At 41.4% G+C, this 15,729-nt stretch overlaps 1 protein-coding gene across 1 annotated transcript in view; it reads right to left on the bottom strand.

Annotated features, from left to right (window-relative positions):
- Window positions 1-15,729, bottom strand: part of MAML2 (mastermind like transcriptional coactivator 2) — a 410,701-nt gene that overhangs the window by 321,946 nt on the left and 73,026 nt on the right. The window lies entirely within an intron of this gene.

Raw genomic sequence — 15,729 nt, 5'->3', positions numbered from 1 at the left:
ACAATATGCAACAGTGTGTACAAATATGCTTTATGGCTGAACTTGAGCTTTTTCTGATTGTTAACATGTCCCGTTCTTTTGTGCCACCCACACAAAAATGTGTTCTATTAGGAGTCAGGTTCTATTCCTGACCCTCTTAGTCAGACTGGGCAAGCTGTTTTAATTTCCCTCAGCTTTATTTTATCCATTTTGGAATCTCTCCTCATGGACTCTACCTTATTGAAGTTTCAAGTTATATCTTTGAAGCTAATAAAGGAGGGTCTGCAAATGAAGCATTAGGAATCATACCCGAAGTTGTAATGCTGGATCACTTCTCAAGATGCTTCTGAAATGAAAACGCTGAAAGGAGTGCAAGTCCCTGACATATTTGCTACACTACATACACGTTTCTTCAGCCGTACACATAAATCCTTTCATTAGAAGAGGAGTTCTGAACGGCAAGACCCTCTGACTTCAGCAAAAAGTTAGCAGATGGCACAGACTTAGCCATACCAGGGTTATAACATTAACATAAGGAATTCAAATTGCTATGGAAACAAAACATACTATTTACTCCTTAGGGCACAAAACAAGAGCTTTCCCGGTGGCTCAGTGGTAAAGAATCCTCCTGCCAGTGCAGGAGACACAGGAGATGTGGGTTCAATCCTAGGATCAGGAAGATCCCCTGGGGAAGAGCATGACAACCCACTGCAGTATTTGTGCCTGGAGAATGCCATGGACAGAGGAGCCTGGTGGGCTTCAGTCCATGGAGTCACAAAGAGTCGGACATGACTGAAGCGACTGGGCATAGCACAGGGCATGAACAAACAGTATCAGCTAACTTTTCCTCGGGTCTTGGTAGAAACTGCCACAGAGGAGGACAGATTCCAGAAGAGGTCAGAAAGGTGGCAGATCAACATGCTCAGTGCAAAGCATCTTAGTCCATGCAAATGGACAGAAAAATGAGTGCCCTTTCCTGACCCCAGTGCTTGGAAGAGGCGGCGAGAGAGAGTTGGCAGGGGCAAAAAATGCGACAGGAAAATGACAGTGATACCTTGCTCATGAATTACTGCTGCAAACATTGTAATCCTTTGAGGGAACAACTGAAATACAGCTTCTGAGGTAGCTGCACTGCACTGAAGCCTGCAGCGTGGAAACTGAGCTCAGGAGAAAAAGGAACAGGTAACTCAGCAGTGACGACCGTGACCCTCCTACATCCGTCCTGGGCTGGAGTTTTAAGAAGATGACAGCCTTTCAAAACCCTTATTCTGAGTATCACTGGTAAGGTGAAATTGACCACATCTCTTGAGAAAAATGAATTGTCTCTTAAAGCAGTCAACCATTTTCAAATGCAGGGTTTACTTCCAGGAGAGAAGCTGGAAACTGATTGATATGTTATTTCCTAGGTGCTGAGTGGCAGGATGCGCTTCTAGGTTTCCTGTGCCATGACACCCTTGCCCCCTTCTGGGGCTGGGTGTGTTCCAAGGACACACCTCAATAATCATCATACTCAGGGAGGTGTGTCATAGTGGGGCCCCTCTGTGATGGAATATTCAAGGCATATAAATTTAGAAATACTGGAGACTAACTAAACCATAACCTTATGGAAAAGTAACTCTTCCATTGAGCACATCACATATTCTTTCACATAGTAGGTCCACAGGTAATTTTTAAGAGAATGAAAGAATGGCCACACAGCCTTCCAAGGAAGGGTATAGCACTCCTAGCGCCTAACTTGTATATGTGCACAATCTAGGAAAAAAAGGAAAAAGATTTCCTTGCAAGTATAGAAAATTTATCAGCTCCTTGGACTTTGATAGAAAATACACAGTCTTTAAAGAAAAGGGTGAAAAACAACAGAGTCAGTGCTGAGCCGATGGCTGAAGTACAGAAAAACATTCTAATAGAGAATGAGCTGGTTTCAATAAGCCCTAAGACAATAGAAAAATTATGTCTCCATTGAGTGAAATTCCTACCCCACATATTAAGACAGTGGCACACACATAGACCAAAGAGAGGAAATATATGATTATAGGTGCTGGACTCAGCCAACACAAATGCAGCATGCGTATCTATTTCAACAGCAATGTGGAACTGCTCAGTTTCTAGCCAGGGGACAAAAGAAAAGGAGGCATCAGGGGAAAACAACAACAACAAAAATCCTTCCCTACAGTTTCCCCAAGGCAACCAGAAAGTGAAACTTAATTAAACAACTGAAATGTAATTACCTACCGCTTACCACACGTGGTGCTGATGTGTGCTTCCCATTCTCCGTGCCTTATTAACTGCCCTGTGCTGCCTGGAGGTGGACGAGAAGCATTGGATCGGGGTAGCCTTGGCAGGCAGGGGAATAAGGAAAGCACTGCTGACTCTGCTCCCCCTTCAGGGGTTCGATTCCTCCAGGAGCCGGTTTCAGCTGGCCGCACTCCAGGCTGAGATTGTGAGTTGTGTCTGTTTACAAAAGAGCTGGAGTATATGGTGTATAGACCTACCTCCCCACCAGTGGAGCAGCAAAAACAAAAAGGAGGCTTCTTACACTTCCTAGGCCCTGACTGAGCCTGCTCGTTCAGCCCGTTTGTTATTTTTACATTCTGTTTCGAACGACTCAGCGATTCCTCCTATAGGAAGAAGCATCAACGTATGGCCCCTGTGAAGCCATATGACATTTGATTTCATCTTGACTCTGCAAACATGGAGTTGGCTTTCTCTTCCTGACAGGCACATACCTCTATAACCAGGAGGATGTCACCTCTGCTCTCTAGGATTTTAGTTTATTATGAAGGTTCTGCTATGATGGTATTTGGCTAGCTTTATTTAATCGTCTGAAACTTCCTCTTCGACCAGAACATAATCAAGCATACATCTTAAAAAGGGTTTCCCCGGTGGCTCCGCTGGAAAGAATCTGCCTTTCCAGATCCGGGTCCAATCCCTAGATTGGGAAGATCTCCTGGAAGAGGAAATGACAACCCCCTGCAGTATTCTTGCCTGAAGAATCCCATGGACAGAGAAGTCCGGCGGGCTACAGTCCACAGGGTCACAAAGAGTCGGACATGACTGAGCGATTGAACATACACACACACGCACACACATCTTAAAGGTAAATATATTTTCTTCCTTGTTTGCCCAGAAACAAACATTTGAAAAGTCAAAAATATGACTTTGGAGGAAAATAAATGAAGCAAACACTGGACTGCTTGAATGAAGGCATGCATGGATTAGGTTAAATCTCTGAAAACTCAGAAACATCCTCAAAAAGTTATAAATCAATGTAATGTCAGCATTATAAGTTCACTTCATTCATGTACCGTGTTAAGGACTTGGCCATTTTTAACTGCAGCTGCTGCTAGTTAGAGGGATTCAAAGAAGCACCGCTGTTCTCGAAAATGTGAAGTCACCTGTTATTGAAGACAATTAAGAATAATGGCGGGATGAATTCATGGTGGGAATTTTATATCACATAGATTAAAATGGGTTTCCCTTCAGGACTTGTCTGAAGTAAGCATCTATGATTCTGTGGCTATGGTGAGATTTCTGGGACAGCTGGTCATAGGAATCATGACTGCACCACGCATCTGCTTCAGCTCTCTGGTCTGCCTAAATGGCTATTGGGTGACATACTCCTGAGAAAGTATTTAGATGGGTGATACTAAAGGGACCAAGGTTAAACAGCTCCTTTTTCCTTCTACTCACCTTGGCATATCCTGGTAAATATATGCAGCCCATCAAAAAAGGGCCTTTTGCTCTATGTTTCTCCGAAATGGGTTCATTTGGCTCCCAATCTGTCCTCCCATTCATTTGCCCCTCCTTCACATCTCCCTTGGGTGTCTCTCCCTATCTCCTTGATGTCTAAATGTTGGGAGACCCAGAGCTCAGCCCACAGGCCTCTTATTGAGCCTTTTATCAAGCTTTAAATAATGTCTATGATTCTAGTCATTGATAACTGTCAAATTTATATCTCTAACCCAGGTATCTTTTCTGAAATCCAGACTCATATGTCCAAATGATATCTCCTCTTAGATATCTAAGCTTTAACATGTCTAAAATAAGCTCCTAATGTTTTTCCCCAAAGGTTGATCTGTGAAGAAGACAGTCTCCTCCTTCTTAGCCTGGAGCAACCCCATCCTTCTACTTGCTCCAGGAGAAAACTTAAGTGTTATTGTTGGTTCCTCCTTCTCCCCTCAAAGCCAAGCCATTAAGAGCGCAGTCATTGTGACGAGATATCCAGAAGCCAGCAAATCGTACCACTTCTGCCAATATTGGTCTGTTCTGAGACACCATCATCTCTTATTTGGATTAATACAACAGGCTCCTATATAATCTTTAAATTTATTGGCCTTTCTCCCTCCAGTCTTTTTTTTTTTTTAAACACAACAGACAAAACGATCCATTGAAAACCTAAGTCAGATTATGCCACTTCTTTGCTTAAATCTCTCCAAGGAGTTCCCACCTCATTTAGAACAAAAGCTAAAGTTCTCAACGATGGTCTACAAGGTCCTTCACAATCCGCCTCCCACGTCCTCTCCCAGACTCCAATACCTCTTTGACATCAACTCCATCTCTCCCTCCCTGGCTTACTGCTCCAGCCACACTGGCCAGCTTGCTGTTCCTAGAACATGCCAGGAATGCCCCTGTCTCAGACCCTTTGCTCTTTTAGATCAGGCTGCTGACGCTCTTCCATCCGCTATGTGCATGGCACTCTCCTGTACCTCATTCAGGTCCCTGCTCAAAGGCCACCCTCATAGGGAAGATTGCACGGTGATTCTATTGAAAGCTGGCCCCTTTCTTTGCCTCATATTATTCCACAGCATTGCCAGCATCTAACATTTATTTATTTTACTTTTATTTTGGTTTCCCCACTAGAATGTAAGCTTCATGAGAGCTGAACTTCTGTTTGCTGTGGGCCTGCTACAGTACCTGGCACATGGCAGGAGCTCTATAAATATTTGTTGCGTTAATTGATAATTTGCTAAAAAAAAAAAAACAAAAAAAACAAACCTTGGTCCAGATACCCACAAACTACCTTTCTCTTCCATGTTAAAAGGTTTCCATGATCTCACAAAAGATACCCACCTTACCTGGATGATAATTTTCATACATCTTTTAAAATGCAAATGGTCAACTGCCAGAAACTTAGTGCTTCCAAAGTAGTTTGGTGGGTAAAGAATCTGCCTGTGATGCAGGAAACACAGGTTCGATCCCTGGGTCAGGAAGATCTCCTGGAGGAGGAAACGGCAACCCACTCCAGGATTCTTGCCTGGAGAATCCCATGGACAGAGGAGCCCGGTGGGCTTCAGTCCATGGGGCAGCAAAGAGTTGGACACAACTGAAGTGACTCAGCATGCATGTATGCCAGAAACTTAAAGTTTTAAGAAAACAGACCAGATTATGAGCTTAAAGCAAAAACAAAACCCAAAAAACAACATATATTTAAATACCTTCCAAGCAAAATCTCAGAAGCATCCCACCACATATCATGCGCTTGGCTATGTTGCTTTGCAAAGAGTGGAAACGTAAGGAAGCTCTGGAAGTCTGCAAACACCAGTATGTGGCCTTAAACTGATTTAACACACACAAAAATGGCACTGTGCCTTTGGAGACCTGGAATGTAGCATTACAGGTTTTCTCCAAAACAGCTTCATTTACTTAACATTACTCTGACCCTTTAACTTCTAACTTGCTGCACAATTAAGCCATTTAAACCTTCAACTTAGCTCTCTTTGTGCTACAATCTGGGTCTAAAGTGAAGCAAAAACAACCCTACACCTTACTGTTTTGCTAAAGTTTGTTCTGTCCGATGAAGATGTTTGCATATGCAAATTTTAGCACCACGTCTGATTAGCACGCAATTGTATGGCTGAGAATTTTTTTTTAACTCTTTCATCCAGTAAATGTTTATTCAGCCCCTACTATGTATATCAGGCACACAGAGTCAAGTTTTCCTAGCCTGTTTCAATGCAAAAAGTTTTTATATAGTGCTGATCGCAGTAAAGTTTGTTACCATAGAAACAAGGAGGAAAGTCACAATCAGAACTGGCATCAAGTTGCATTGAAAGTATGGTACTGTTTTTGACAGCAATGAAAAACAATCTGAATTCTGCACTGTTTATAAATTAAGGCAATAATCTTGTCTCTCTTGCATGGTCTGTCTTACTTTCCCATAAAATTGCAAAGGTTTTGAAAGAATCATTTATTTACCTCTTGAAAAGTTAAAAAAAAGTTCAACTTAGATTAAAAGGGACAGAATTTACTAGGTTTCACCAATATTTGGCTTGGGAAAAATTACGCTAGCCCAAAATAGTAATTTCATGCAAATGAAAGTAATTTACTTTCACATGTTTATACAAATGGTTGTTAATTTTGGAAAGCTTTTTGGTAGCTTTCATGTCTATCCCTTTGTTTACTTTATTTACATGTTTCCTTTCTATTACAAGTTATTCTCCACAGTGCTAAAAGAAAAAAGAAAAACAAACAAGCAAACACTGAATTTAGGGTTAAGGTATCTAAGTTTGAGTCTGGATTATTTTATGGCATAGCTATGTGGGTTAAGACAAACAACTCTGTGACCACGAGACTCAGTTTTCTCATCTGTAAAATGGAGAGATACTTACCAGAATTATTCTGAGGTTTAAATAAAATAACCTTTAGGATGCCTGGTAAAAAGCAAAGCGATATCATATTTGTGACTTAAGGCAAACGCTTGCCTCTCCCAGGCCTTCATTTCTCATATAAAAAATGAGGATTAAAAACTACAAAATTTATAGGACTGTTGTGGGATTCAAATCCTTAGTTTAAATTATTATAACACATAATTCATGCTCATTATAAGGTTCAGTTCAGTTCAGTTCAGTCGCTCAGTTGTATCAGACTCTTTGCGACCCTATGGCCTGCAGTGCGCCAGGCCTCCCTGTCCATCAGCAACTCCTGGAGTTTCCTCAAACTCATGTCCATTGAGTCGGTGATGCCATCCAACTGTCTCATCCTCTGTCATCCCCTTCTCCTCCTGCCTTCAATCTTTCCCAGCATCAGGGTCTTTTTTTTTTTTTTTAATTTTAAAATCTTTAATTCTTACGTGCGTTCCCAAACATGAACCCCCCTCCCACCTCCCTCCCCACAACATCTCTCTGGGTCATCCCCATGCACCAGCCCCAAGCATGCTGCACCCTACGTCAGACATGGACTGGCGATTCAATTCTTACATGATAGTATACATGTTAGAATTCCCATTCTCCCAAATCATCCCACCCTCTCCCTCTCCCTCTGAGTCCAAAAGTCCATTATACACATCTGTGTCTTTTTTCCTGTCTTGCATACAGGGTCGTCATTGCCATCTTCCTAGTAAAGACAATCTCTTTAACAGGTGGTGCTGGGAAAACTGGTCAACCACTTGTAAAAGAATGAAACTAGATCACTTTCTAACACCGCACACAAAAATAAACTCAAAATGGATTAAAGATCTAAATGTAAGATCAGAAACTATAAAACTCCTAGAGGAGAATATAGGCAAAACACTCTCAGACATAAATCACAGCAGGATCCTCTATGATCCACCTCCCAGAATTCTGGAAATAAAAGCAAAAATAAACAAATGGGATCTAATTAAAATTAAAAGCTTCTGCACAACAAAGGAAAATATAAGCAAGGTGAAAAGACAGCCTTCTGAATGGGAGAAAATAATAGCAAATGAAGCAACTGACAAACAACTAATCTCAAAAATATACAAGCAACTTATGCAGCTCAATTCCAGAAAAATAAATGACCCAATCAAAAAATGGGCCAAAGAACTAAATAGACATTTCTCCAAAGAAGACATACGGATGGCTAACAAACACAGGGTCTTTTCCAGTGAGTCAGTTCTTCACATCAGGTGGCCAAACTGTTGGAGTTTCAGCTTTAGCATCAGTCCTTCCAATGAATATTCAGGACTGATTTCCTTTAGGATGGACTGGTTGGATCTCCTTGCAGTCCAAGGGACTCTCAAGAATCTTCTCCAACACCACAGTTCAAAAGCATCAATTCTTCAGCGCTCAGCTTTCTTTATAGTCCAACTCTCACATCCATATGTGAGTACTGGAAAAACCATAGCTTTGACTAGATGGACCTTTGTTGGCAAAGTAATGTCTTTGCTTTTTAATATGCTGTCTAGGTTGGTCATAGCTTTTCTTCCAAGGAGCAAACGTCTTTTGATTTCATGGCTGCAATCACCATTATAAGATAGTATCGTTCAATTGTCCTGTCTCTTTGGAATTTTGCAAATGTGCTTGGTAGTTTCACTTTTTCTTAGTTCTCTTTCATAGTATTTCTCATCTTTCTCTTTATGGACATCTTTATTCTTACCTCTCTATCTCTAATACAATTTTCCTATTATTATATTTGTATTTCTCTGATCCTAATAAAAAAATTTTAGTGCATTTCAACTTTTTTCTTTATCTTTATGAATTTCATAGTTATATCTATTGTGAATTTTTTTAACAACCAGAAATATTAAATTAGGTCACCGATCAATTACATATATTTCTAAATGAAAAGGGTAGCAATGGTGACTTGCGCTGGAAAACTAAAACATTATTTGAAACAGAATCTGCATAGAGTCATGTAGTTCATATAGCTATATGCTCATACAACCTATTCTTTTTTTACATTTTTAATTTGTTTTAAACAGATACTCTTTTGTAAATATTCAAACAATACACAAAGCTCTAAAGAGAAACAAGTATCACCTGCATCCAGCCGCCTAGAGGTCATTACGATGAATGTTTTGTTGAACTGCTGTCATTAATCCCAGTGCATATATGTAAATACACATTAGACATGTATGTGTGTGCGTACTTAGTCGTGTCCAACTGTTTGCAACCCCATGGACTGTAGCCTGCCAGGCTCCTCTGTCCGTGGGATTTTCCAGGCAAGAATACCGGAGTGGTTTGCCATGCCCTCCTCCAGGGGATCTTCTGACTAAGGGATTGAACCTGTGACTCTTATTATACTGCATTGGCAGGTGGGTTCTACATTGGCAGGTACTAGCACCTCCTGGGAAGCCCTAGATATGTATAATTTCACACAAATGGGTTCATGTACAGATGGTATTTTACTGCCTCCTTTTTCATTTAATATTTTGCCAGGTTAATTCTATGTTATTATAATATATATATGTCCTAAATTTTAATGGTTGCATAATACTCCATCATATACAGCTATCAGGGAAGCCTGATTCTTTGCAACCCCATGGACTACACAGTCCATGGAATTCTCCAGGCTAGAATACTGGAGTGGGTAGCCTTTCCCTTCTTCAGGGGATCTTCCTGACCCAGGAATTGAACCAGGGTCTCCTGCATTGCAGGCAGACTTATTACCAGCTGAGCCATCAGGGATGCCCTAGTATATATAAATGTCCTGAATTTTAATGGTTGCATAATATTCCATTAAATAAGTGTATCTTAATATAGTCAGTTCCTTATGGGTGGACATTAAGGTTACTTCCCCCTTCCAACTATTAGACACAATACTGCAGGGAATAACATTTATGACAGATCCCTTCAGAATAATGGCTCAGAACAAATTTGATGAACTAGTTCTTAAACACCTCCTAACTTACATATTTTCCTTTGTCCACAAACCAAGGAATTTTTTTTTTCTTGTTATAGAATTCAAACCTTGCAACACCTTAAAGTGAAGTTCACTATCAGTGTTGCTGTAAGTACAACTCTCCGTATGGGACAGTGGAAAAGGGTAGAAAAACTGTGTGGCCTGACCTATGACTTTTCAGTAATTCAAACATTCATGCAATATAAATAGTAGCGCTTAAACCAAAATGCTTCCTTATGCTACAAATCAATAAAAGTATTTCATTACTCATTTCTATGTCTACTTTAACTGAACATTTTTAGTCCACAGAAGACCCTATTCACAACCTCCAGAAATATACATTTCTTCAGAAAGAGGATTTTACAATGACTGGGAAAAGTCTAGTCTGGAGGATGTGTTAAGAATTCATAAAGTTCAAGGCAAGAAGGAGAGCAGGGAGATCACAATTTTCAAATCTCCTGTCCATAGAAATTAGTGCAGAATCTCAAGGAAAAATATGAAATATAAATAACAAGTCTTCTGGCTCAGTCTCCATTTCTAGAGAAAGCAACAATGGGAGGTGAATATAGTGTAAGAGACTGGTGATTCGTTTTCTTCCTTTAGTCTGATTAATTCTACTTTGCAGAAGACTATGCATATTCACTCTGGATCCCTGATAACTGCACTGTCGTGCTGTACGCTGGCCATTGAGATGATGGTCTCTTTGCTGATGGGGAGAGGATAGCAAGAACAGTTTCTTTCACTTGTCAGTGCCCCCCACCCCCGCCTTTTTTAAGCTTAGTCCTAAAATCCAAAATGGGCTTCCCTGGGGGCTCAGTAGTAAAGAATCCATCTGCCAATGCAGGAGCCACAGGAGACACGAGTTCAATCCCTGGGTTGGGAAGATCCTCTGGAGAAGAAAATGGCAACCCACTCCAGTATTCTTCCCTGGAGAATCCCACAGAGAGAGAAACCTGGTGGGCTACAGTCCACGGGGTCACAAAGCATTGGGCACTACTTAGTGACTAAACAACAACAACAAAAATCCAAAACAGAGGGCCACTTTTAAGGAAAGAAACATGCTTGTCTGTCCTTGAACAAAGCAGCTCCAAAGCCAAGAGTGATGTGTTAAAGTCATGTCAACCTGTATTGATGTCCACGGTACTGAACAAACAAGATTATATACTTGGGACAGATTATTCAATTCTGGTAGCTTCTGAGATTCACAGAGTTAAATTAATCCACACTTTAAAATATCTATGCCTTTAAAACACCAATCAGGCAGATGCGGCTTGAGAAACAGCTACCAAAACAAAAAAAAAAAAAAAAAAAGAAGAGGGGAAAATATGATTATTTTTCCATTTCCATAATTATTTCTCCCCTTCTCTTCCGTATAAACAGATGATACAGCTTCTTAGATGAAAAAAAAAGAAAGCTTTTAATCCCTGTACTGTGCAGTGCAACAAACTAAACAATACGAACCTAACTCTGGACAGTACTGTGATAAATGTACTAGTCGGTCACTCATCCAACTGATGTTTATCTAGTGCTTAGCTCATATGTGGAAGCGAAGTGAAAGTCGCTCAGCCGTGTCCAGTTCTTTGTGATCCCACTATATAGCCCATGGAATTCTCTAGGCCAGAATACTGGAGTGGGTAGCCTATCCCCTCTCCAGCGGATCCTCCCGACTCAGGAATTGAACCAGGGTCTCCTGCATTGCAGGTGGATTCTTTACCAGCTGAGCTATCAGGGAAGCCCCATATGTGGAAAGTACTATCTAAAGCAGAGTGCAGGGTAGAGACACAAAACAGGGTCTATACTTTGTAAAAGCTCACAGTTTGAGAGATAAGCAAGCTGTGTAGGTATCTATGATTCAAGCCAGTATATTTGGAGTGTCACTTCAGTGCCACAAGCCAGTGTAAAAAAGTGAAGAATCATTCCTGGAGAGCAGTGGAAAAATTGCTTTGTGGAGGATGCACCATTTTTACCTGGCCAGCAACTATTGCAAACTCAAGACAGCTGAATCTAAAATACTTTTAGATACAGAATAAACAGGATAAAAGGTATCTTAGCAGATTTAAATCTTTAAGTGCTCATCTGGCATCATGAAAAAGTTAATAACAAAGTTAATATGGGTTGGCACATAACGGGTGCTCTATAAATGCTAATATCCTTTGGTAGATTTTTTTTTTAACCTCAAGAAGTAGTTGTCAAACTGGGGTAACCACTAGGGTCACCAGAAGGATTTGTTAAAACAGAGGGCTAAACACTAGTGGTAAAGAGCCGACCTGCCAATGCAGGAGACATAAGAGATGTGGGTTCAGTTCCTGAGTCAGGAAGATCCCTTGGAGGAGGGCATGGCAACCTACTCCAGCAGTCTTGCCTGGAGAATCCCATGGACAGAGGAGCCTGGTGGGCTACAGTCCATGGGGTTGCAAAGAGTTGGACACAACTGAAGCGACTGAGAACGCACAGACTCCACCCCCAGGGTCTCCAGTTCAGACAGTCTGGGATGGGGTCCAGTAATCTGCGCATGTAACAGGTTCCCAGGTGATGCTGCTGCTGCTCTTCTGGGGACCACACTTTGAGAAGCACGGCCCTAGGGAATAGTTTAGGTGCTGTGGGAATACGCATCTGTAATTTTTCACATCAGAAATAAGTTCCATAGGTCCCAGCTTTTAAACTGTGCTTTTCTTTTTAATGTTTTACTAAAGAAAAGGGGGAAAAAAAGTAAGACCACTTTATATAGACCTGATCTTTTGGTAAGTCTGGGCAACGACTTCCCATGTGGAGTAAATTAATCTTTCATGCATGCTTTGTGCTCTGGAAAAAGTAAACAGATTCTGTTCAACATTTACCAAATGCTTCATCTGTTGCTGGTCATTGTGCTAATAAGCCCCTCAGAACCAGTCTCTGCCTTGAGGAGCTCACAGTGAAGTGAGGTGGACAGCTCAGCAAAACAGAGTTCAATGTGTGAAGTGCAGCTACGGGATACGTAAAACCATACGGTGGATTGAGTATTAGGAGAGGGTGAAAGAGGAGCAAACTCAGGCTGGCGAGCTGGGGAGGTGGTGAATCTTTCCTAATAAGATGACCCATGATCCCTGAGCACTGAAGCGTCAACAGGAGTTTTCTAAACAGGCTGCAAGAGCATTCCAGGTGGGGGGAACAGCACAGTGACATCAAGGGAGTTTTGTGTTTCTTTTTTTTGTTCAGTCACTTAGTCATGTCTGACTCTTTGTGACCCTGTGGACCGCAGCACTCCAGGCTTCCCTGTCCTTTACCATGTCCTGCAGTTTGCTCAAACTCATGTCCACTGAGTCGGTGATGCCATCCGACCATCTCATCCTCTGTCGCCCCCTTCTCCTCCTGCCCTCAATCTTTCCCAGCATCAGGGTCTTTTCCAGTGAGTTGGCTCTTCACATTAGGTGCCAAAGTATTGGAGCTTCAGCATCAGTCCTTCCAATAGTTCTTGTGTTTCTAGGGCTGCCGGCAATTTTGGTCAGCAACATCAAATTACAGAGGTTTTTGTGCACTTTGCTGATGATTTTGAATTAATGATAAACATCTTAAGAAACCCACCCTGACAGCTTCATATTGGAAGGGATTAGCCTGAAAGCAGGGTAACTGCATGGGATATTTTTGTTGCAGTAAAAGTGAGTAAATGTGAGATCAGGAGCAGCTAACATTGTGGCAGTGGGGATAATCGAGAAGAGAGGATGGGGTGAGAGAGTAAAGCAGCAGAAAATAGAGGAACTGGGTCATTTATAGAAACTGAAAGGTGAGTGAGAGGGTGGAATTTACAAGAACCCTCATGTTTCTGCAGGAGGATTCTTTACTGTCTGAGCCCCTAGGGTTCTGTCTGGGATGAAAGACCATCATTGACTATCATAAAGAATATGGGAGAAAGAACAAATGTGAGTTTAGGACACTGAAGTGGGCATGACCACCAGGTGTCATCCAAGTAGACATGGCAATCACACAGCTGACTTGTGTATGGGCTTGGGCACAGGATCAAGGTTTTAAAATCCTTGACTTATCTACCATCACCCAAGAAGGAGCAGAAAGTGAGTGACTCTACTATCAAGTTGATTACAGATTATATTTTCATTATAGGGAGAGAGGCAATATCAAGAAAGTCTCCCCATTGCTGGGGTGGACTTTGCAGTGTTCAGGGCATAAACTCACCATCTATCCTTAATGATGACCTTTTGTTCATTCCTACACTCAGTACACAGAAGAAGCAAAGGAGATGCTGTATACTGAAGTCCTCTGCAAACTACAAAAAGTTCTGTACAAAATTAAGGGAAGATCACAAGGAGAGGAGAAAGAGGAAGACCACTGACCAACTTCTCAGGGCTTAGCCAAGAACTAGGGTATTGAATCTAGTTCTCACTGGTCCTTAGTCACCTGGACTTCCTCCAGCCCCCTAACGTGCTTTTCATGAAAGCACTTTTTCCTTTTATGAGTGCACCATACCTATGGCTCACCTGTGTCTTTGCTGACCCACAGGTTTGAACAACCTGGAACTGGCAGCAGGAACTACTGTGGGGCTGATATAAGAGCAGCTGTATACCCCTACACAGATGAGGATGTATCGTAACCCACGGCGTGTCTGTGTCCTTAGGGGAACTAAGCACTTTATAAAGGGATTTTTCTGTGTCTCAAAAAAAGTTATAGAGGAAATGGTAACTACAAGAGCTCATTTCTCTTATTTGAGTGAGGGCATTATTGGAAATAATACTTTATTCATGCCGTTTTACGCTGGGATCGTTCTACTCGAAATGCATCTGTCATGTAGAAAATGTGTTTATAAATAGGTTCATATAGAGATAGAGCTCTACACAGCCATTAACAGACTCACATACAATCATTCTTTCATTCCAGGTGTCAACTGTTGTGCTGTTTTGCCCAGTTCAGACACAGGTCGTGGGCTTTCAAACTAATTTTGGAAAGCAGACACTGTGAAGTTGGTACGTGGCGTAAAAAGAAAACAGAAAAATTAGTATTCATGCCCCTCTGGTCTTATATTTCTCACAGAAAGGGAAAATAGTCTAAAATTATTTAATTAAAAAGAAAACTTTAAAGGAAGGCAATGAACTGCAGTAATTTCTCTGTGTCACCTTCTAGAAATGTGTTTTCTGGCAAGTGAAAAGCTACAGATTTTGAAACTGTTATTGAACCCCTTCTTTTTCCTGCACAATGCCCAGACTCATTTCTTTTCTTTAGATGTTTACTCTTCTGGTTGGTTTGTTCTATTTTATATCCTCTATTTTTAAAAAATTTCCTTCCTAGGAGGTCAGAGATGATTTCATGGAATCATGGAAATTGGTAACTGAAAGGGATCTTAGTACATCAGCAATTAGCCTGACAAATAGTCAAGTGAGTTGGGGCTTGAACCCACCTTATAACAAAGGCTTCACTTGCCTCACAACAAGCTATTTCCATTACTTACAGACAACCACACCATGCAACGTGAACTGCAAATTTATACTGAGTCATAATGATGAGTGGTGGCTAGAAGTCCTTTCCCCCGGTATAATTTAATTTTTAACTCAGTTTAATTTACCTTCATAATACCATTTTGCAGACTATACCCTTTTCATACAGCACATACATCTCGTACTCTCAGCTGTGAGCTCCCAGGGTAGGTACCATATCTTCACTTCTGTATCCCCAGCACCTAACCAGATGTACTATCGGAACACAGGACATCAGTTGAACTCTCAGATGAAGGAACTTCAGTTTGCAATGGTAGTTTCTAATGTAGCACATGGGAACATTATTCAAGAAGCAGTGATATTAAAAGGGAAATTAGCGTACTTACTCTTTGCAGCTTTTCAAATCACATGCTTACAAGTTTTGTTTTTAAATCGACCACAAAACTGAACATTCAACATGGTTGTCACTCGGAGTAATATTAAAAATATTGAACAATCTAACCAAAGATGGGGGGAGCCACAGGTGGCGCTAGCAGTAAAGAACCCACTCGCTGATGCAAGAGACCTAAGAGATGCAGGTTCAGTCCCTGGGTCGGGAAGATCCCCTGGAAGAGAGTATGGCAACCCATTCTAGTATGCTTGCCTGGAGAATGCCATGGACAGAGGAGCCTGGTGGGCTACCATCCATAGGGGTCACACAGAGTTGGACATCACTGAAGCGACTTAGCACAGGCCTAGCACAAGCAGTTCC

The sequence above is a fragment of the Ovis canadensis genome, chromosome 15 (assembly GCF_042477335.2).
Source record: "Ovis canadensis isolate MfBH-ARS-UI-01 breed Bighorn chromosome 15, ARS-UI_OviCan_v2, whole genome shotgun sequence".
NCBI classification, from domain to species: Eukaryota; Metazoa; Chordata; class Mammalia; order Artiodactyla; family Bovidae; genus Ovis; species Ovis canadensis.
Note: the sequence above shows the minus strand (reverse complement) of the source record. Positions and strands in the feature narration are given on the sequence as shown.